This window comes from Mesoplodon densirostris, chromosome 7 (genome assembly GCF_025265405.1).
Source record: "Mesoplodon densirostris isolate mMesDen1 chromosome 7, mMesDen1 primary haplotype, whole genome shotgun sequence".
NCBI lineage: Eukaryota > Metazoa > Chordata > Mammalia > Artiodactyla > Ziphiidae > Mesoplodon > Mesoplodon densirostris.
Window position 1 is genome coordinate 90,436,466 of NC_082667.1, and position 22,281 is coordinate 90,458,746.

Sequence of the window (22,281 nt, forward strand, 5' to 3'; positions counted from 1 at the left end):
AAGTAATTTTTAAAATTAATTCAGCAAAGACATTCAGCAACTTATTTCACTATTTCTTGTATAATGAATGCAAATGAACAATGAAAGCCGTTGTTTTGCTTGCCACAGCCTCCTCATACATTTGAAAAATGGCTATAACCTGAGAGAAATGCAAACTATATTGGTGTTAATTCTGAACAACATTGGAGAGGGGAATGCATATGATGGAGGAATGGGAGGGCACTAGAAAGAAGTGACTTATAAAAGAAAAATGGCATCAGAATTAACACAAAATCCTCTAATAGATCTACATCACATTCTTTAATGACAAAACTGAAATAATCACAATCTTTAGTAATTAATTCAAAAGACAGATAACACCATTTAATCCTTTATAAAAATAAAACATTCTATATAGGGATCCACTGTAGCTAAATTTCAAGAGTCTCACTTTCCAATGCAAAATTATTTTATATAAAATATCACTTGATAAACAAAATTCTATAAATCATCACAAAATTTTAGGCAACTAATATCCAGGGTTTTATATGCATTATCCAATATGTGTCCTTTGAAATTAATTAAAAATAAATAAACAAAACTTTAGTTCCATAGTCACACTAGCTATATTTCAGTTGCTTAATATGGCTAGTGACTACAATATTGGACAACAGAGCTATAGAGCATTTCTATTATTGCTAAAAATTATATTGACAGCACTATCCTAGATTGTTGAAAGTAGTGACTTTTCTATCTTAACTCCTTTCTTTCAGATGAATTAATCATAAAAGAGATCTACTTACACCTTCTTCAATCAATGCTAACCATCTATATAAATCTTATCATTAAATAGATAAAATCTTGACTGAATTACAATACAAAAAGTGCTTTCTTATCACAGTAGCAAGTAAGGTGATTGAATAAGTAATTAAAGAAAAAAAGAAGAATTCTCAACAAACAAAAGCCCAGGACTAGATGGCTTTACTTACTGGTGAATTTTAACAAATATCTAAAGAAGAATTAATATTGTCTTTCTCAAATACTTCCAAAACTGAAGAGAAGACATCACTCCCAAACTTATATTATGAGGCCAGCCTTACCCTGATAACAAAGCCCGAAATGTACACTACGAGAAAAGAAAACTACAGGCTAATACTGATGAATATAGAGAAAAAGTTCTCAAGAAGATAATAGAAAACTAAATTCACTAGCATATTAAATGAAATACACACCTTGATCAAGTGTGATTCATCCTGGGATGCAAGAATGGTTCAACATATGCAAACCAATAAATATGATACATCACATTAATAGAATAAAATACAAAAATCACATGATCATCTCAATAAATGTGGAAAAATCATTTTACAGAATTCAACATCCACTCATGATAAAAGTTCTCAACAAACTGATTACTGAGGGAATACACCATAACATATTAAAGTCCATACAACAAGCCCACAGCTAATGTCATATTCAAAGGTAAAAAGTTTAAACCTTTTTATCTAAGATCAGGAACAAGAAAAGAGTGACAACTCTCATCATTCTTATTCATCATAGTGTTGGAAGTCCTAGCCAGAGAAATCAGGCAAGAAAAAATTTAAAAAGGCAACAGAATCAGAAAGGAAGAAGTAAAATTGCCTCTGTTTGAAAATGACAATCATATATATAAACTCCTAAAGACTCCACAAAAACTGTTGGGACTAATCAATACATTTAGCAAAGTTGCAAGCTATGTGATCAATATACAAAAATCTATAAACTAACAATAAATTTTCTGAAAAAGAAGTAAAGAAGTTTATTCCATTCACAATAGCATCAAAAATGATAAAATATTTAGGAATAAATTTAACCAAAGAGGTGAAAGATCAGTCCACTGAAAACTGCAAGATATTGATGAAAGAATTTGAAGAAGACAGAAATAAATGGAAAACTATCTTGTGTTCAAGGATTGGAAGAATTAATATTATAAAAAATTTATACTACCCAAAGTCATCTATAGATTCAATGCAATCTCTTTCACAATTTCAAAGTCATTTTTACAGAAACAGAAAAATCAATACTAAAATTCACATTGAACCACAAAAGACTGAATAGCCAAAGCAATTCTGAGAAAGAAGGACAAACTTGGAGGCATAACACTTCTTGATTTAAAACTATATACAAAACTGTGGTAATCTAAACAGTATGGTATTGGCATAAAAACAAACACAAAGATCCATGGAACAGAACTGAGAGCCCAGAAATAAACCACACATATTGGGCCAACTAATATTCGACAAGAGAATCAAGAATTCTCAAGAAAAAAAGGTAGTCTCTTCAATAACAGTGCTGAGAAAAGTGGATGTTCACATGCAAAAGAGTCAAACTGGACCCCTATATTAGACCACTCACAAAACTTAACTCAAAATGAATTAAAGACTAACATGTAAGAGCTCAAACCAAAAAACTCCAAGGAGAAAGCATAGGGGAAACCTCTTTGACTTTGGTCTTGGCAATGATTTAATGGCAATGACACCAACAGCACAAGCAAAATAAGCAAACATATACAAGTGGAAATATATCAAACTAAAAGGCTTCTGCACGACAAGAGAAATGATCAACAAAATGAAAAGGCAATCTATGGAATGGGAGAAAATAGTTTCAAATCACATATCTGATAAGGGGTTAATACCTCAAATGTATAATGAAGCATACAATTCAATAGGAAAAGTACAAATAATCCAATTAAAAAATGGGCAATGAACCTGTATAGACATATCCCCAAAGATATTGAAATGGCCAACAGGTACACAAAAAGGTGTTAACATCACTAATTATCGGGGTAATGCAAAATAAAACCACAGTGAGATATCATCTCACAACTTTTAGAATGGTTATTACCAAAAAGGTAAAATAACGTCTTATCAAGGACATGGAGAATAGGAAACACTTGTAAACTGTTGGTGGGAATGTAAATTGGTAATGGCACTATGAAAAACAGTATAAAAATTCTTCTAAAAATTAAAAAGAGAAGTACCATATGATATAACAATTCTACTTCTGAGTATATATCCAAAGAAAAGGAAATCACTACCTCAAAGAGATATTTGTACCCCTATATTCATTGTAGTATTATTTACAATAGCTAAGACAGGGAAACATCTTAAATGTCTATCTATGGATGAATGAATGAATAAAATGAGGTATACATCTATCTATCTATTTATCATCCATACACACATATTTTACATGTATATACTATATATATGGTATGTATACCATTATATATATATATATATATATATATATATAACATTTTCCTTATGTGAGTAATTCAGCCATAAAAAAGTAGAAAATCATGCCATTTGTAACAACATAGATAAACCTGGAGAGCATTATGCTAAGTGCAGTAAGTCCAAAGAGAAAGACAAATACTTAATGATCTCACTTATATGTGGAATCTAAAAAACACCAAACTCACTGAAACAAAAATAAATCTTGATTGTTGTAGGGACAGAGGTGGGAAGTATGGGAAATGGATGAAAGTGGTCAAAGGATATAAACTTCAAGTTATAAAATGAATAAATTCTGGGGATGTATATACAGCATGGTTACATTACAGTACAGTTAACTATACTGTATTTCATATTTACAAAATGCTGAGAGTAGATTTTTTTTAATTCTCAGCAAAAAAAGTAAAAAAAGAGTTGTAACTATGTGAGGTGGTGGGTGTATAAACTAACCTTATTTTGTTAGTCATTTTGCAATGTAGACATACATAAAATCATTATGTTGTATACCTTAAACTTATACAATAATGTATATAAATTATATCTCAATAAATCTGGAAAAATATGAGTGAAAAACCAGGTCCTAGGCATGTCCTGATATTGTAAAATATAAAGTATACACTACCATATATAGACACACTTCTGCAAAAGTTTTAGATCTAAATATAATCATGTTTCTGGAAATAACTTCTATGTCTAAGAAGTGCAGAGGCTAAAGGAATCACAATAAAGAAGATAGAAGCTGCCAATTTCAGAAGATGGGGTATTCTACAAACCACTTGACTCAATTTCTGCAAGTCAGTGGTAAGCAAAAGAAGCAGAAGGGAATTAACTATACTTCAATAAAAGAAAGAAAAGAAGCAGAAGGGAAGGAGAGGTTGTTTTACATTGCAATAGGCTTTCCAAGAAAGTGTGATGTTCAAGAAACATCATTATATGCTCAAATTTACATTGTCTTAAGTGTCTTACCAGGTATTGTTCATTGATTCTATATGAACAAACAATAATGTGATAGTAAATCTGTGAATGGATACTCTGTTAACAAAATAATCCAATTTAAAATAATCAGTAATAAAACAATTGATATTATGTGCCTCCTGATATAATGCATTGAGAAGGACTCAATATCTCTTATGTGATATTTTTGCCACAAATGCATATTATCAAAAAAAAGATAGTAAGTCTTTAATTTAAAGAAAAGAAAACCCTTGTATACAGTTGGTGGGAGTGAATGTTGATACAGTCAATAAAATTAATCATGAGAAAACATCAGACAAACTGGGATTGAGAGCCACTATACAAAATAACCGACCTGTATTCATCAGAACAGTCAATGCCAAGATACACAAAGAAAAGGTAAAGAGTTGTTACAGATAGAAAAAGTATAGTGGCATGACAACTAAATACGTGATGTGATATTAAGTTGGATCTTGTACTAGAAAAAATTAAAGTGACATTAAAAATCAATAATTAAAAACATCAGGTAAAGATTGTGGATTTGATGACAGTATAGTGTTCAAGTGAAATTTCTTGAGGTTGATAACTATACTGTGGTTATATAATAGAATGACTTTAAGAATTATAAGGATTATACACTGAAATATTTAGGTGTAAAGAAGGGAAATATTTCCAACTTACTCCAAATGATTCAGAAGTAGATAAGTAGATATTTACATAGATGGATGGACAGATGAATAGATAGATCAATAGATTGGTAGATAGTACAATAGAAGAATTATAAAATCAAAAGACACAAAACGTAATCAGTAATTTGTAAATTTGTATAAAGGATATATTGAATATCCTGGCAGCATTTTGCAAATTTTCTCTAAGATTCTATCCAAGTTTTCAACTACATCAAAATAAAATTTCCCAAAACAAAAAAAGACACACTTCAGATACAAAACAACCAAATGTATTGTTAAGATCTTTTTGGAGCCTCATTTGCACAAACCAGCAAGTGGGTAACAATATTTTATGAAAGAATCAAGGTAATTTGATTAGACTAAGTACTATATCAATAAATTAAAATTAATTTTGTTAGATGTAATAATAGCATAATAATTATATAAGAAAATTTATATTTTTAGTGATACATACTGAAAGATGTAAGCATAATGTACCATGGTGTTTGGGACTTGCTTTAAAATGTTTCAGGAAAATAAATAAATACATTTATAAAAAACCCAGATGAGGTAAAACCTTGAAAATTATTGATTCTGGGTGATGGCATATTTTCTACCCAATTTTTTACTTAAAATTTTTTGTCCATAATAAACATTTTAATAGTAAGTGCCAAAAAAAGCAAAAGAAAAAGTCTATTTGGAATAATTTCTCTGTTCCTAGGTGTTTAAAACAGAGACATCTTCAGCAAATGCGATGTAACCATTTTTCAGGAGTCAAATATTCCTCAGTAATGTGTTGTCATGTTATTTTTTCAGCAAAACAAGGATAAAAGTCATATTAATATGATTCCACCAACAGATTTTTGAGCTCCAGAGATGGCAGTGTAAGAATGTACTTGGGAAGGATGTGGGTGGTGAATGCTGTCAGGAATCTTTTCTTTTTTTATATTCCCATAAATGACACAGGTGATTATCACAGATATGATAATCACAAAAGTCAGAAACTATATTTTATTGCAGATACAAATTCTTGACTTTCTATCTGTTTCTATATAGTTAAATGCCTAAAGATCTGAAAATTGCCTCTCCAGTTTTTTTCTTCTCCAAAAAATGCATGTAAGGATTTGTGAGCAAAATTTTAGAGTGAAAGTTTTTTTAACATATATGCACATATATAAAATAGGTGTATGTGTATGTGCACACACATATACATATACACATACATATATGTATACATACATAAACGCTTGTGATGGTTAATTTTAAGTGTCATCTTGACCAGGGCACACAGCCCAGATATTTTGAGTAAAATTTATTCTGGGTTTGTCTATAAGGGTATTTCTGGATGCAGTTAACATGTATAATAAATTGGTAGATTGAGGAAAGAAGATTGTCCTCCTCAGTGTGGGTGGGCCTCATCTAAGCTGTTGAAGGCCTGAAAAGAACAAAAATCCTGGGTAAGAAAGAATTTGCTCTCTCTGCCTGATGTCTTCCAGCTGAGTCATCATTATTCTCCCACCTTTTGTCAATACTTGGACTTGGCCTGGAACTTACACCATTGGTTCTCCTGTTTCTCAGTCTTTCAGACTTGGACTATAGGTTATTCCATCAGATCTCCTGCATCTTAAGCCTTCTGACATGGACTGGAACTATATAATTGGGTCTCCTAGGTCTCCAGCTTGTGTGTGTGTGTGTGTGTAATATATAATATATTCAGGTAAACTGAATTGTACAAGGTTCAGGATATAGCAATAAATATATTGAAATCTATCACAAGGAGACTGCAGCTAAATAGAAGAGGAAACCTCTAATAAATAATTTGAAATCAGTAGAAAGAAGACTCTTTTGTGCTGCTTCTGAAGAACTATTGTAGCACAGGCTTTGCTGTTTTTAAAAAAGCTTAATTTTAGGGATAGTGCTTGAACTAGCTCTAGAAAGAAGGACAGAAGTTGTCAAGCCAAACTATTCAGCATGTTTACAGGCAATGAAGTGTAGAGCATCACAACACAATTAGGAAATTACAGGTTATTGTACATTGGTTGATCATTTAGGAAAACTCTGAGAGTAGAAACTGCAGAAAAGGTAAGTTGCAGATCTCAGGGGTCCTTTTACACTGTGCTAGAGTGTTTAGACACCTTTCTGCTGGGTGATGGGTAGCCACTGGTTCGGTTTTAATCAGTAGAGTGACAAAGTCGATTTGTTCCCTAGAAAAATTGTTGTGTCAGAAGTATAAAGAATGGAGTAGAAGGACAAGGGTGAAGAGTTCACACATCTTTTTTCTTACTTCGAATGTATTTATTTGCTTCCTTTCTCAAAGATTTTTGAAGAAAAAATGGGTATCTAGCCACTGAAAATATATATTTTTTTCAGAATAAAAATAAAAATGTCTACATTGTTAATTGCAATAACTCTTGTATTATGGCAACATGTTTAAAAATGTTTCCTACAGGAAAACTATGATTATGTGTTGTAATCCATTTAATAATGCTGAATCCAATCTAGCCAAACAATTTTTTTTTTGCTCCACATTGACTCAGAGAGTTTAACATGAATATGTGTGTGTTTCTAACAAGTTATGCTTTAGGCCATAAGAAAACAAAAAATACACAGGAATGAGCATAAAACTGGTACCTGTTCGGATGTAATGGCCATTTTATTATTTTAATTAATTTTTATTGGAGTATGGTTTCTTTACAATGTTGTGCTTACCTCCACTGAACAACAAGGTGAATCAGTCAATGGCCATTTTTTGAATGTACTTCATTTGTATGTGCAACAGTATTCTGTCAGTAATATTTTATACTTTGTATTGCCCTGCATGACATAGAGCTGGCCAGGCTATAGAACCAGTAGTAGCAGAATGTGTAATAGAATTCAGATTTCCTAGTTAAGAGTTTATTTCATGATAACACATCAACTCCTAACATTAGCAGTGACTACAGGGAGGGTTTGGTTAAGGAAAGCTTCTTGGATCATGGCTGGTTGGCCTATGCTTAAAACACACACAGCTTTCATTCTCTAGAGCAATTGTTGCTAGACACCTGTTTCTCAATGTCTAAGTTACATGGAAGGAAGTTACCAAAGCAGTTAATAAATAGCAATAGTAATGTGAAGACCTATGATTGCCCACCGATGAACATTTTGGCAAGGCATTTGGACCAGTAAGAGTAAGGAGACATGGAGCATGTTAGAAGTGCCTAAAGAAGTCATAATGGGAGAAAATTTTGCTGTAACTTTACAGGAGATTCAACTCTAATGATATTTTTTTCTGAGAACAACAAACAAGGGTTTATAATTATTAATAATAACTTCTAATTATTAGAAGTAGCTACTCTATAGATACATTCAAAACAGGAACCCATGATTTTCAAGCTTGGCTTTATAACTACAAACCATCATGCTTCTAAATACATCTTAATATTTGTGAAATGGATCTGAAGGGAATGCAAATGTGTTATGAATTTCTCAGAGCACTAATTTTAGTCCATTTTATTTAAAAATTAAGAGCAATTTTAGGAACATAGAATGGCATTACAAAATGAAATTGGAATATTTCAAATACCACTGATCTAACCAGTGACATGTCAACAAACAAAAATCTCTAAGTTAACTCTTCTTACCTAACTATATATTACTTCCACAATCTTCCTAATAACTTTTATTTCATTCATTTTTTGGCAAGCTTGCTTCCATGATATACTTGGATAACTTCTGTGAAGAGTGTGCATGGAAAAAGTAATATGTGCAATATGCTTTACATCCTATGGCAGAGAGGTTAGTTAAACAACAAATAATCTTATTTCTATTCCATACAACTTCTTAGCCAGGCATTATATCCTTCAGTCCCCTCTCATCTAAGTGGAGTCATGCGACTACTTTTGAGAAGTGGAATGAGCAGAATCTATCTGGGTCTATGTGTTTATATATATATGTGGTGTTACATTTTCTCGTTCTCTTCTTTCATAGAAAATTTGGTTATGATGTGATGAAAATGACTACATCCAGAAGACTGGATTGAGAAACTTCTAATCAGAAACATCTACCTTGGACTTTATGTGAATGAGTAATAAATCTGTATATTGTAAAGCTACGAAGATTAGTTTTGTTTCTGTTTTTGTTGTTGTTTTGTTATAGCAATTAGCCTAACCTGAGTAATACATATGTATAATCCTCAAAATACCCTGAATTAGGTACAATTATTATGCTCATTTTATAGATGAATAAATGTAGCTCAGAAAAATAAATATTTGCACAAGTTAGTAAACTGCAGGGGATATATTGAACTGAGGTTTGTATACATCTGAAGACCACATGTTTAACCAAGATTGACAATTTAATAATAAGGATATCTCTATCTCACAGTAGACTCCATTGATTCAAAGATGTTCTAGTCAGTGAGATAAAAGAAACACAAGCATGAAAGAAGATGGCATTTTGGGGGTTGATTTGATTGTAATATTTTTCCAAAATCTCCACTCCTTTTCCCATCTTTGCCATGCTTCAATGTGGTTAGAGTATATTATTTTACCCATTGATTTGGGGCTTGGTCATATAATTTTCTTTGACCAAGGCATGAGTGTGGATGTGGTGGTGGGCCTGTTAGGGGCATCAGCTTCAGCTGCATCATATGTTTCTGTATCCCTTCTTGTGCTTCATTGCTGTATATGAGAAAATCATAGATAGCGGCTGTTCTGTGTATCAAGGTTACAGAATGAAAACACAAATGGTGCAGACTTGAAACCAGTTCACCCAAACCCAACTAAAATCAGCTGAACCCAGCTACATTCAGCTGAGTCATAGATAACCGACACTACCATGAACGAGAAATAAATATTTCATGTTGAAATACACTTAGATTCTGGGTTGTTTATTATCTGATGATATATGTAGTATGGATGGAATAAACAGTATGTGTAGGAGTGTGGATTTCCAATACAGAAAGGAGATATGACTGAAATGGTAAGTCAAGGCTAGATTGTGATTGACCTTGTATGCTATGCCAAGAAGTTTAAAGTATATATTATAAGAACTAAGAGAGTTTTTGGTGAGGCATGAGCCTGTGCTCCATTTTGGTTTACTAATGTAAGCACTTCATCCTCTGACCATCCACACACACAAAAAAAAAACCTTGCTGAAGGGGGCAAATATTTAGGAAGGTAGTAGACATGCCATAGTGCCAAAAAGTCTTGTGTCAGATATATAATATTTGGTTCATGAATCACTCAAGGTTGGCACATTTACTGTGATGTCTGATCACAGTGGCCCGAGCATCGTCTTGCCCTATTACTGCCTTCATGGAACCAAGTAGCTAAAGCCATTGTTCTTACAGTTTTAGAAACACCATGGGTAGTGTCGCTGGTAAAGAGAGACTGCTTTGCCTGCTCACTGGCCGGAGAGTACAGTAAGCTCCCTACATATGAATGAGTTCCATTCTGAGTGTGCATTTGAAAGTCCAGTTTGCTCGTAAGTCCAACAAAGTTAGCCTAGGTACCCAACTAACAGAATTGGCTATATAGTACTGTACTGTAATACGTTTATAATACTTTTCACACAAATAATACATAAAAAACAAACACAAAAATAAAGAAAACATTTTAAATCTTACAGTACAGTACCTTGAAAAGTACAGTAGTACAGTACAACAGCTAACATATAGGGGCTGGCATCCAGTGAACAGGCAAGAAGAGCTACTGAATGGAGAGGAGGTGGGAGATGGTAGAGTTGAAGAATCGCCAGGAATAGGAGACAGAAGGCAAGCTGCAATTTCACTCACGCCTGTTGGTGATGGCACAGGTTCTGGTTCCTTGCTGGGTTAAATTCTATCTATCCCCTTGAAAAAATAATCCAGTGATGTCTGGGTAGTAGCTCTTTTTTTCTTATCATAGATTACATGGTAGCACTGGATTGAATTCTGAACGACTGCTGCACAGTTCGTGTACCATTCTATGTTCTGGTCTTGTGCCTCAAAAACTAACAGTGCCTCCTCAGATAAAGAAAAGTCCCTTGCCATTTTCTGCATCATGAATCTCTTAGGTTCATAAGTTACTGCTTCTTCTTCTTGTCTCTCTCCATCCTCTCTCTGGGCCTCCAATTCCGTCAGGTCTTCACTAGTCAGCTCCTCGTGTTGCACAGCATGGTGTTAAATGACATTGTCCTCTTGAAGATCTAGCTCCAGCTTCTAGCTGTGGGTCACTAAGTTGCTGAAGACCTCTTTGGACTCCACATCCAAATGCATGTTCACATCTTTGAAAGTTCGCAACTTGAATGTTCATATGTAGGGGACTTACCATATTCTCAATTGCTCTGGCCTTTCCTTTTGCCACCTGGGATTATCTGGTGAACCAAACTGGAAGTTCAGGGAAATGAGTGATACAAAAGGCACATGGTGACCAAAGAGAAATGGAAGATAAGAGGAAAAAGACAGAAAAAAGAATGTCCTCCCTGTTCTGCAAAGTAGTACATACTACCTCTCTGAAGATAGCCCATGGTACAGTGGGGTAGTACAATTGTTTACTGTGGCCAGCAAAGAAATACACCCTCTCATATTTGTTTTATCTCCTCCCTCCTCCCAGATTATTTCCTTTTTGTTTGTTTGGTTTTGGTGTAGACTTTTATTCTTTCCTTTTTTTTTTCTCTTAAGTGAATTCAGATGAATATAGTGAGTGAAACAAAGCACTGTTTGTTTCTGACCTTCAGGTCAGAGAAAAGTGTTCCCTAATAGAAATATTGGCTTGACATTAAGTGACACTGAGTTTGAGTCTAAATTCATTCAGTTATAATTTCAGTGGTCTCAGATAATTCTCCTAAACTGCTAAGCCTTCCTTTCCTTATCTATCCAAGGAATTGATCCTTGCTCACAGAGTTGTAAGGTAACATGAGTTAATCTATACAGAATTATTATTAAACAACACTGCCTATGTCCTGAAAGTGTCAAAATATGCCTTAGAGGGAGAGACTGAGCCAAATGTGGTACAGCAGAGAAAGGTTTGGTGATAACTAAGCAGACGTATGATTTGGATGTGTAATCAGGATATTTGTCTTGAGAAATGTAAATTAATGCTTATAAAGTATTTAGAATATTATAGTCCTTGCTCAGAGCCCTTGATATATATTAACACATTTAAAACTTATAATAACTCTACAAGGGAGGTATGCAAACTGGGGAATAGAGAGAGGTGTTGATTACATATCCACAGGGTTTAAAATGCTGGATCTGGGACTCAAATCCAAGATACATTTGTAATCACTATAATAAAATGAAATACATATTTTGAGAAAGTTTTGAGCAGTATAAACATTAACAAAACTTGGGTGAAGTAGCTATAACAAAAAAGCAGTCTTTATACTCTGTTTGGGGTTATTATTGATCATAATTGCTTAAAAACCTACTTCATCACATAGATTAATGTTACTGGTAGTAGCATTTTAGCATTTTTTTATCCTGAACAACACTGCTTAGGAGAGGACAAGGATCTCCCTGTGACAGATTCTTTTAAAAATAATTCTTATAAACAGGAGAAGGAAAAGGTAGAAAATGCCTTCTGTTACTTGATATTTTAGTGCAGGATTTATATATTCAAGAACATGGATATTTTGGATCAGTGCTTACTTTCATGTAATTTATACCTATATGCTTATAACTTTAAAAATATCATTGAATGCTTCTAATAAATATACAGAATATAGTCCCTCATTTTTCAACATATCAACTATCATGCCTTTTTTTTTAAAAATAGCTCTCTTAAAGTACAATTTCATACAATTCAACAATTTTAAGTATATAATTTGATGAGCTTTAACAAATATGGACAGTTGAATATCACATGATATAGAATATTTTTATCACCTCCAAATTTTCCTTTGCTTTATCCTTTGTAAAGGGGCTGAAAAGTCACACCCTGGAAGAAAAGGGATAATGGACTTGTATCCAGAATTTATAAAGGACTTTTGCATCTCAATAAAGAGGACAAATAACCCAACTAAAAATGAGCAAGAGTAGAAGTGTTGAATATATATTCCCCAAAGTATATATCATTCCTATTTTAAGAGAAGAGGAATCTAGGGCTTAGAGAAGATTAATAACTAGTCCAAGTTTCCATTTGATGAATGGTGGATTTGGGATTCAAACTGAGGTCACATTGAGAGTGAGATTTGTGTTCTTAAAGTGAGAAGGAGAAAGGTAAAGAGTAGAAAGAGAGAAAAAGGGAGAGAAGAAGAAAAATATAGTGATGGTGGTCAGAAGTTGAATGAGTTGCATTACCTTAAGCCCTACTGTTTTATCTCACATGTTCCAAAGGATGAGTAAATCAGTAATGATGACATTGAACTACATGAACTGCACGAATATTGTTATGTAACTAGTACTTATAGAAATAAGAGAAAAAGCCTCCAGTTCAATTTTTATCAAAGTAAAGGGAAAGCCTTTCAAAAAAATCTTTCCTTCTATGGGGATTATAAACCTAATATGATCACATGGGTAAATATGTCTCATGGCAATTATTTCGATTGACAGATTCTAAGAACAGAGAACAAGTAAACAAAAGAGAAGTCTGGTAACTTCCAGTTAGCCTTCTTTCTTTCTTAGATTTATCAAGTAGAGAAATCGAAGACTATTTAGAAACAAAAGACAACATCAAAATCTTTGCAATGTACTTTACCAGATGTATGCTAATGAAAAGTAAAGTGAAAATGAAGCTATGAATGTGTTTGCAAAGTGAGAAGTGTGGTTCAGCCTTTTTTTGGGGGGAGGTGGTTATTATTATTTAAAGGTGTTAAAAGAGTGTAAGTAAATCATTAAAACAGCTTCAAAACATTTTATGAGTAACAGCAACAAGTCATCTGTGTGTATGGGAACAGAGATGTCCTGTGACTGTAAGACAATTTGGCCCCTTAATTAGTTGTTTTAATTTGTGAGCTTTGAGTTGTGACTTTCTTAAACTGAGTAAATCAAATTCCTTAAACAGAAGAGGTCCTGAGCTAAAATCATCAGCTAAGGACAAAGCGCCAAGAGACTCAAATCACTGCTCACAGCATCTGGTTACTGAGCCTAAGAAATGTTCACATTTTAGATTTCTTTACCTTCTAATTATAATTTTAGTCATAATAACAATAATAATTTTAAAATCCCACTTATGGACCTAGATATCTAGAGCTTACATATTGTTTTCTCATGTTGTTTCAAACAAGCCTCAGAGATCTGAAAAGTAAAATTTTTATTCCCATTTAACAGATTTAAAGACACTCTTTCCTCCGGAGATTTGAACTTGCTATTGTATTTTTCTGGAAACTCTTGTTTTCGATATATCAGTGGTTAGCTTTTTTTTTGTTTTTACCTCTCTATATGGTGTTTTTATGCAAATTCCATCTTCCAATTGAGACCATCTTAGGCTACCCTATTTAAAATTTCAATATGCAGCCTTTTAACACTCTTTTCATCCTCCTTCCCTTTGTATTCCTCCCTCCCAAAGCATATATTACTATCAAATATAATTAATCTTTTTTATTTACCACGCCTATTTCTTCTCTCATCCTTCTAGGATGTAAAGTCTATGAGTAGTTTGTCTTCGAGGACAGGGATTTCACAAACACTACACACTCTGATTGACAGTACTTGAGTGAACTGATAAACTCACAGCTAATAGGTAGCTGACATATAATTCAAACTTAGACTTTCTGATTACATGTTAAATTTTGGGTTTTAAATATCATTCACAGCATATTTACATGAAGGAGGTTGGGGGAAAAGTAGAAAATGTTCAAATATGGTTAAAATTGATCAGATTAAGCCCTTTCTCTTCAATATGAAGAGTCAACAGGTTCAAATGTATCAGCATAGTATTCCAACATATTTTGGCTCTCAGAAAGGAGTTTATTAAATAATATTAAAATTTTGATATTTTGCATATTTACTCTTGCCAGTTTGTTTTCATTCTGCTTTAGTCTTCAGGCTGCTATAAAAACGTATCATAGGCTGGGTGGCTTATAAACAACAAACATTTATTTCTTATAATTCTGGAACTCTAAGACCAAGATATCAGATTTGTGGGGTTCTAGTAAGAGCTCTCACCCAGGTTGCAGACTGTCAATTTCTCATTGTATCCTCATAAGGCAGAGGGCAGAGAGAGGAAGCAAGCTCTATCCCCACCATAAGGAGATTTATAAGGACACTAATCCCATTCATGAAGGCTCCACTCCTATGACTTCCTTTAATCCTCCCAAAGTCCCACTCCTAAAACCATCACATTGTGGGGTAGGATTTCAAAATATGAATTTTGAAGAAATACAAACATACAATCATACTGCACTTCTTCACACAAAAAACACATTTTAGGGTGACAGATGTCTAAATGGACAAGTGGGAGGTGGATTCTACTTATGGACCTGCTAAATGTAGTTATTCAGAAGTTGTGTATCTTCTCTGGACTTTAGTTTTCTCATCAAAAGTGTGAGAGGCCTGGCTGGATTATTTCAAGTGCCCTTCCTGGTCTCCAGAAATGATTCTCATTGATGTATAATTGTATTATTGTATAATTATATGAATTATAAACACACCAAAATAGATAAGATTTTCAAGTTCTAATAATGTTGTTTCTAGAAGTCCAAACACATGCAATCTATCTAAATACATTTTAGCTGATGATCACCCGTTTACACTTTTAGAAGAAACGTGCAAGTCAAATAAGCTCTGTGAAGCTTATAACCTCATTATGTTGTTATTCCCTGACATTTAGACAGCTATTTCGATTAGTTTTGCATAAAACAAATAAAAATGCAGTTCCATTTCCCAGTCCTTGTAATTTGACCAAAGTCTACAGCTTTACTAGCTTCTATATTAGAAAGCTCAGATGACAATGGAAATCGGAAGGTTATTGCTAAATCAAAATTGATAGCATTGGATAATGGAGTTTTACAGACTAGTAATAGGAGAAAGAAAAAATCCTCTGATATCATGGAATACTTGTGATAAACATTCCTCAAGAACAGCAATGCACCTGACTCAGCAGTTTGTTTTGTTAAGCAAAGGCCTAGAGGAACCCTAACCCACAAATATGTCTTATACTTCTTCATCTACTGTTTTGCATTGCTCAGTAAGTTTCTAGTTTCTTGAGAAATGTATGCTTGTGATTTAGTACTACAGAACTTTTCTCTGGCAAATTGAATAAGAGAGCTTAAAGAATCTTTAATATAATGCAGGCAAATTTTTTAAAAGACCTTATTATTGAAGATAAATCTTTTTAATGCTCTTTGGTCAGACTGACTGTCTACAGAGATTGGCTCTGATGAAAAAAAATGTGCCTGACTAATATCTACAGTAGGGAAGAAAACCTAGCAATTGCATTAACCTTTGTTTAGACCTCCAACAAGCAAGCTAATAACTTCCTATTCAGCTGTTTGTGCTCTGATTATAGGCCATTAATGGGCATTATAAAATGAAAAACTTTGCTTAGACTTTTCGTACGGATATTTCAACTTCATACTAATGAGTCAAGTTCTGTCAATTCTTTCATAAGTTAGACTCTTAATAAATCAATATGGCTTAACTTCAGCTAAATAACAAATTGTTACCAAACTATATGATGAACTTCATATTTCTTAGTAAAGATCTTTGCTCTTAAAGTAGAGCAAAAGTTCAAACTAGGGATATGAATTCCAACAACAATTGGTACTAATAAGAGAGACATTTGAAATATCCCAGGTATTTAGTTTGTTATTTTATATTCCCTGAGGGTAACCACATAAGTTCTCTGTTCTATACCAGTATTTACTTTATTAATACTTCATTGCCTTATTTTATTTTATTTTTTTTTTTTTTGCTGTACGCGGGCCTCTCACTGCTGTGGCCTCTCCCGTTGCGGAGCACAGGCTCCGGACACACAGGCTCCGCGGCCATGGCTCGCGGGCCCAGCCGCTCCGCGGCATGTGGGATCTTCCGGGATCGGGGCACGAACCCGTGTCCCCTGCATCGGCAGGCGGACTCTCAACCACTGCGCCACCAGGGAAGCCCCTGCCATTTTTAAAGACAATAGAAATAACTGGCTGTGAGTTTGGTAAGGATCGATGGGAGAAGAATGGATAATCAGCAATAGATTCTTTGAGGGCTCCAGCCCAGAGAATAGGCTATACATGCCTGGAAGGTTGGTCATTGCCTGAGGGGAGAAATATTTTGTCTAGTTGAGAGTTGGGTGGTAGTACTGACTCTTTGAAGATAGCTGCCTTAGCAGAGAAGAATTTCAATGTTTAAGTACTCAGGGACAGAGGTTCTACCTCCGACTCTTCTGATTTTTTTCTAGTGGGAAATAATTTACTGATTATTCAACCATCTCTACTTTCAAAGAGTAAAAGCTGGCTTTGGGGTATGATTTGAGAAACACAGCAAACTATATTTCTTCATCTCTAGAGTCTTTCTTCCTCTCCCATTCAGCCCAGTATTCTTGTCTGCTGTATCTCTACTGAAAAAAATTAACAAAAATTATAAAATCAAAATCATGTCTCTAGCATGCTTTAATTTGTAGGGCACTTACAATATACAAGGTGTTAATACGTATAGAATTTTTTCTCACAGAAAATCAAGAACTGTATTAATATAACTCATTTTACAAATAAGAAATTTGTGACTCAGAGATTATTGAATGAGTTTCCAAATATCATAGTGCTATGATTGTCTAGCATGGTTATAGAGCCTAAATATTCTGATATTGTACTGTATTCTGGTTTGTACTTCTTCTTCAACACACTACTCAATAAGGCATCTTTTAAACAATGAATCCTTAAATATTCATTATTAAATTTTTTGGATGATATCATATAAGTAAAGAAGAGGGAAGGAGATAAAATTTATAGATGTCTAAGAAGCAAAAATTCCATAAAGAAATCCTGGAAGACACAAGCAGTTAATGCTTTATTGATGGATCTTTAAAGAGAGACGTGCCAGAATAGAGAGATGTTCAAACATCTCTCTGATATGGGAGTTCACAGGCAGGAGAGTGGACATTAAGGTAAAAATAATCAGGAATGCTTGATGAAGAAGGTGGCACTTTTCCTTGATAGTTAATTAGGATTCTGACATGAACTTATGGGAAGGTTAGGACCCTCTGACTATAGAGTGACATGAACAGACCTAAAAGTTATGAAGCATAACAGCTAAGTGCTGTTATAACTAGGACTCAAATTTATGGGAGAATGAGAGCCATGTCAAATGGTTATAAGCTAAATAGAGAAATAGAAAGTTGGGTTCAGGCAACGGCATTAAATTTTTTAAACAACAGTTTAAGGGTTTTATACTTCAGAAATAAGAAAGGGATTTTACTGATTTTCATCTAATTTTACAAAATTTTGAAATGATGCAGGTATGTTAATCTGACAGTAGTTTCAGAAAACATGAGACATGGGAAAGAAAAAGTTAGATTCTGTTAGGTTCCATGTAGAGACTGAAGGAGTCCAGATGCCACATTATAATCAGATGACAGCACCTGAAGGTGGTTCCCACAATATTGTGTGTGTTGTGTTCAGGATTATATTTCGTATGTATTTCAAAGAGATCGATGTATGACCCAGATTTTCATTCAAGTCCAGGCCCTATTATAAATAGACTTTGATGTTTCAGGTTAGTTTCTTTACTATTTTTTAAGAAATAAGAAAAATTATTGATATTTATTTATAGCCCCTAGAGATGTGCTTGGTGAATAATTCTGAGCTCCACTTGAAACCTGAACGTGTGACTTGAAACTGCAAACACTGAGTATAAATGTAGTCAATAGCAATTATACAGAGTTTCCAATGTTGCTTAGAAGTCATGCAGAGAATTAAAGGACAGAATCAGATACATTAGTTTAAATTTACAAATAAATATTCCCTAGGGATAACAAATAAAATAAATAATACAGCATTTTATCTTTTATTTTTGGCAACGACTCAGTTTAATAATGTTAAGTAAAGTAACATAGGATGGCCAATTGTCCCATTTGTCTATGACTATCCATGTTTTTTATAACATTAAAAGTCACACCTCTGGAAAATCTACTATCCCAGGAAAATCAGGATGGTTGATCAGCCTAATATTTCACAATAATTAGAAGTAACTCTTAGTATATAGCATGGAATTGGTAATTGTAATTTATAGTTAAAAATGGCTTAAGGCATACCTGAGCACTCTCAGATTAATAAAACTAGAGGTTTTATATTCAAACAGTTACCCCACTTTTGAATGATCAGTTACAGCCAAGACCCTGGGTATGCTTTAAAATCTATCAAAAATTAATATGGTGTTTGCTATTTTAAGCACATATGTATATTACTTTAACTTATGTATCAACATAACCAATGTAATCTGTGTTTTTTACAACATAGCAGAGTCAAGCAAACAGAGTTCTACCTGATACCCAATTCTAAAAGAAAAAAAAATCTTTTTTTTAAATTGGGGAATAATTCAAAGAAATCAATGTTTAAAAAGTTGAAATGAATCCAACATTTTGGCACAAATAGTCTATGCCTTGCAATGCAGCACTTTCATATACATCTTAATATAAAAACAAACTGAGATTGTTCTCATTGAAGTGATGATATATCAGAAATGCAACCAGTTGTCATAAAGAAAGCCATAGCATATGGAACACAGAGTGCACACACACACATGTTCATGCACACAAACACACACCTTACTCTCATTTTTGGAAGTGCAGTAAGACCCAGGTAAGCTGTTCCAAAATAACTACACAATGTAGCAAGTCTCTCTCCCTAACATGTCATCTCCCATGTCTAGTGAAAGGAAATACAATTCCTTTTTAAATAATTATTTTTGGAGATTTATTCAAGAGCAGGGAGAGTCAGGCTCCCTTCACTGGGTGTTGCTATGGGTAGGTGATTGCCCTTGGCTGGTAAACCATATGTGTATTAGGTGGCATTCTGGCTTCTTTCTTTTCTCTATGCTTACACCTCCCTTTCTAAATCACCTAAAACAGAATATTATCTTAACATGTGCAGAAAATTAAAATAGTTCTTTTAATAAATGATCAAAGGATTATGTGCATTAAAATTAATTTTTAAAGTTCATGATTTATAAGAAATTTTAATTATTAAAATAGAAATGAGTGGGCATACATGGGGAGTTGAGGAATACTTCTCTCACAAGGCATATCACACAAGCAAAATTAAGTTGATAGCCAAAGCAAACTTATAAATCAATTTTTGAGTGAAAGGTAGCTTCTGTTCTCTACTGCCAGTGCCAAATTCCTGAGCCATATTGTTATATTAATATGCAAATATAGCTTCCATTTAGTTAGCTATTTATTTATAAGGAAACCTTATGAAAGAACAAGAAAACTACAGATACTGGCAATTTAAAAAAAATATATAGATTATACACATAAGAAAATTTCTCTGGGTCATAACCTTTCTTCTATCATGAACTAATTGTGTAACTGTGAAGCAACTCACTTGAATTCTATGCACATGTGTATTTATGAAGCTAGAACGAGTGTGCCTTAAGGTCTTTCCTAGGTTAAAATAATACTTAGGATTTATAATTTCTGTTCTTGGTCAGTTACTGTTTAATTATACTTCCTTGGCTTGCAAAAAAGGAAGACAAAAATCCTAGCAAGTTAGCCTCTCTTATTGGCACCTGTATAGCCCCTGTTTTATGTTATATGGTGATATAAGATACTCTAAGATGCTCTAAGCTGCCACCTACTTAACCACTGAGCTTCAACCTTCCCTCAAACCATAGCCTTATTTGCCCAGGCCAGTTACTTGTTCTCACTTTCTTTATTTTGTCTCCATTTCTCATATGGATCCAGAATATTTTCCTTATGAACAGCCTCATTAGCTGGGTTCCAAAAATGCTATATTTTCCTGGTCCTCTGTTTCCTTAAGGAAGACACAGTCTGGTGCCCAGAGCTCAGCTCTAACCCAGAACAGTTATCTAAGTCAAAATCCTAGCAAACATCTAACTCTGAGCACTTTTTGTTGTTGTTGTTATTGTTCATTTTAAGGGATTTTAATTTCAGACCAATTTTTAAATAAGTGCATTTTACATAGGAGGCATCAGATTTTCAGGGGTACCTGAGACCTCACAAAAGTTTGTGAATATTATGAACTATAGAGATATCCTATTGAAAGGACATGTGGGTGTGGGCCAGAGTCAACTCTGTGCTCCCCAAGCCCATTTGGGTTAGTGGTCACTGACCTTTGTGGTAAATATTACTCTGAGTCACTGTGAGTAAGTTCTTTTGGCTTTTTCTCTAATATCTCCTACCTTTTTCCTCTTCCCCAGAAGTTAGCCCATGACAGAGTTCCTAGCACATTTTGTGTCAGAGCATATAGAGGTTTATTTCAGATGCCCCTTATAAAATCACAGGTTTATTTCTTTAACATTGCACTAAACCTGTATGTTCAAATATTCTCCCTGATTTCCTATGAGATTTCAGAGATTTTTGGCTCTCTTGCTAAAATTTATTCTGTAACAAAATGAAATATTAAAAATTATATTTTTATTTCACATATTAAATGAGAGAGTGATATAACTGCAAGGTTTTAATTTCTTTTACTTTTATTTTCCTATAGCTTTTTTTTCTCTCTCTACCTCCATATGAATAATTTTAACTTCCTCAACCTACACCAGGTTACTAATGTCAACAGCCTGAACAACAAACCTGTAACTGGTTAACATTCATATTTTCACATTTTCCTTCATGTTAACAAAATAAAACATTCATGTATTTAGTTACTAAATATGTATGTAATTATGTGTGTATATATATAGAGAGAGAAATGTGTTGATGAACGTGTTTATATAAAATTATATACATGAAAATCTCCTCTTTACAGAAGGACGTCAACAAAGAAATATAATACATATATAGAAGGACAAAATAAATCACCATTTTTTGTAATCAAATAATTAATTCAAACAGGTTCCATCATTATTTTCACGAGCAATTAGTTGAAAAGTCATTGAGAAACATATTCACAGTATTATCTCATGGATTACTTGGTAACAACAAAAGGAAAAAAAAAATTACAATGGTGAGATCTGAAAGTCATCACCTTAACGAAATGATTAAACTGCTGTTGCCATCAAACAATGGAAAAAAAACTGACATTACATACCTCTGCATATGATTTTATACTAAGCAAACAACACTGTATACAAAGTTGTCGTGTCAAAAATGCTTAACCTGGGGCTTCCCTGGTGGCGCAGTGGTTGAGAGTCTACCTGTCGATTCAGGGGACGCGGGTTCATGCCCCGGTCCGGGAGGATCCCACATGCTGCAGAGTGGCTGGGCCCGTGAGCCATGGCCGCTGAGCCTGTGCATCCGGAGCCTGTGTTCTGCAACGGGAGAGGCCACAGTGGTAGGAGGCCCGCATACCGCACCACACACACACACACACAAAATGCTTAACCTGAATCT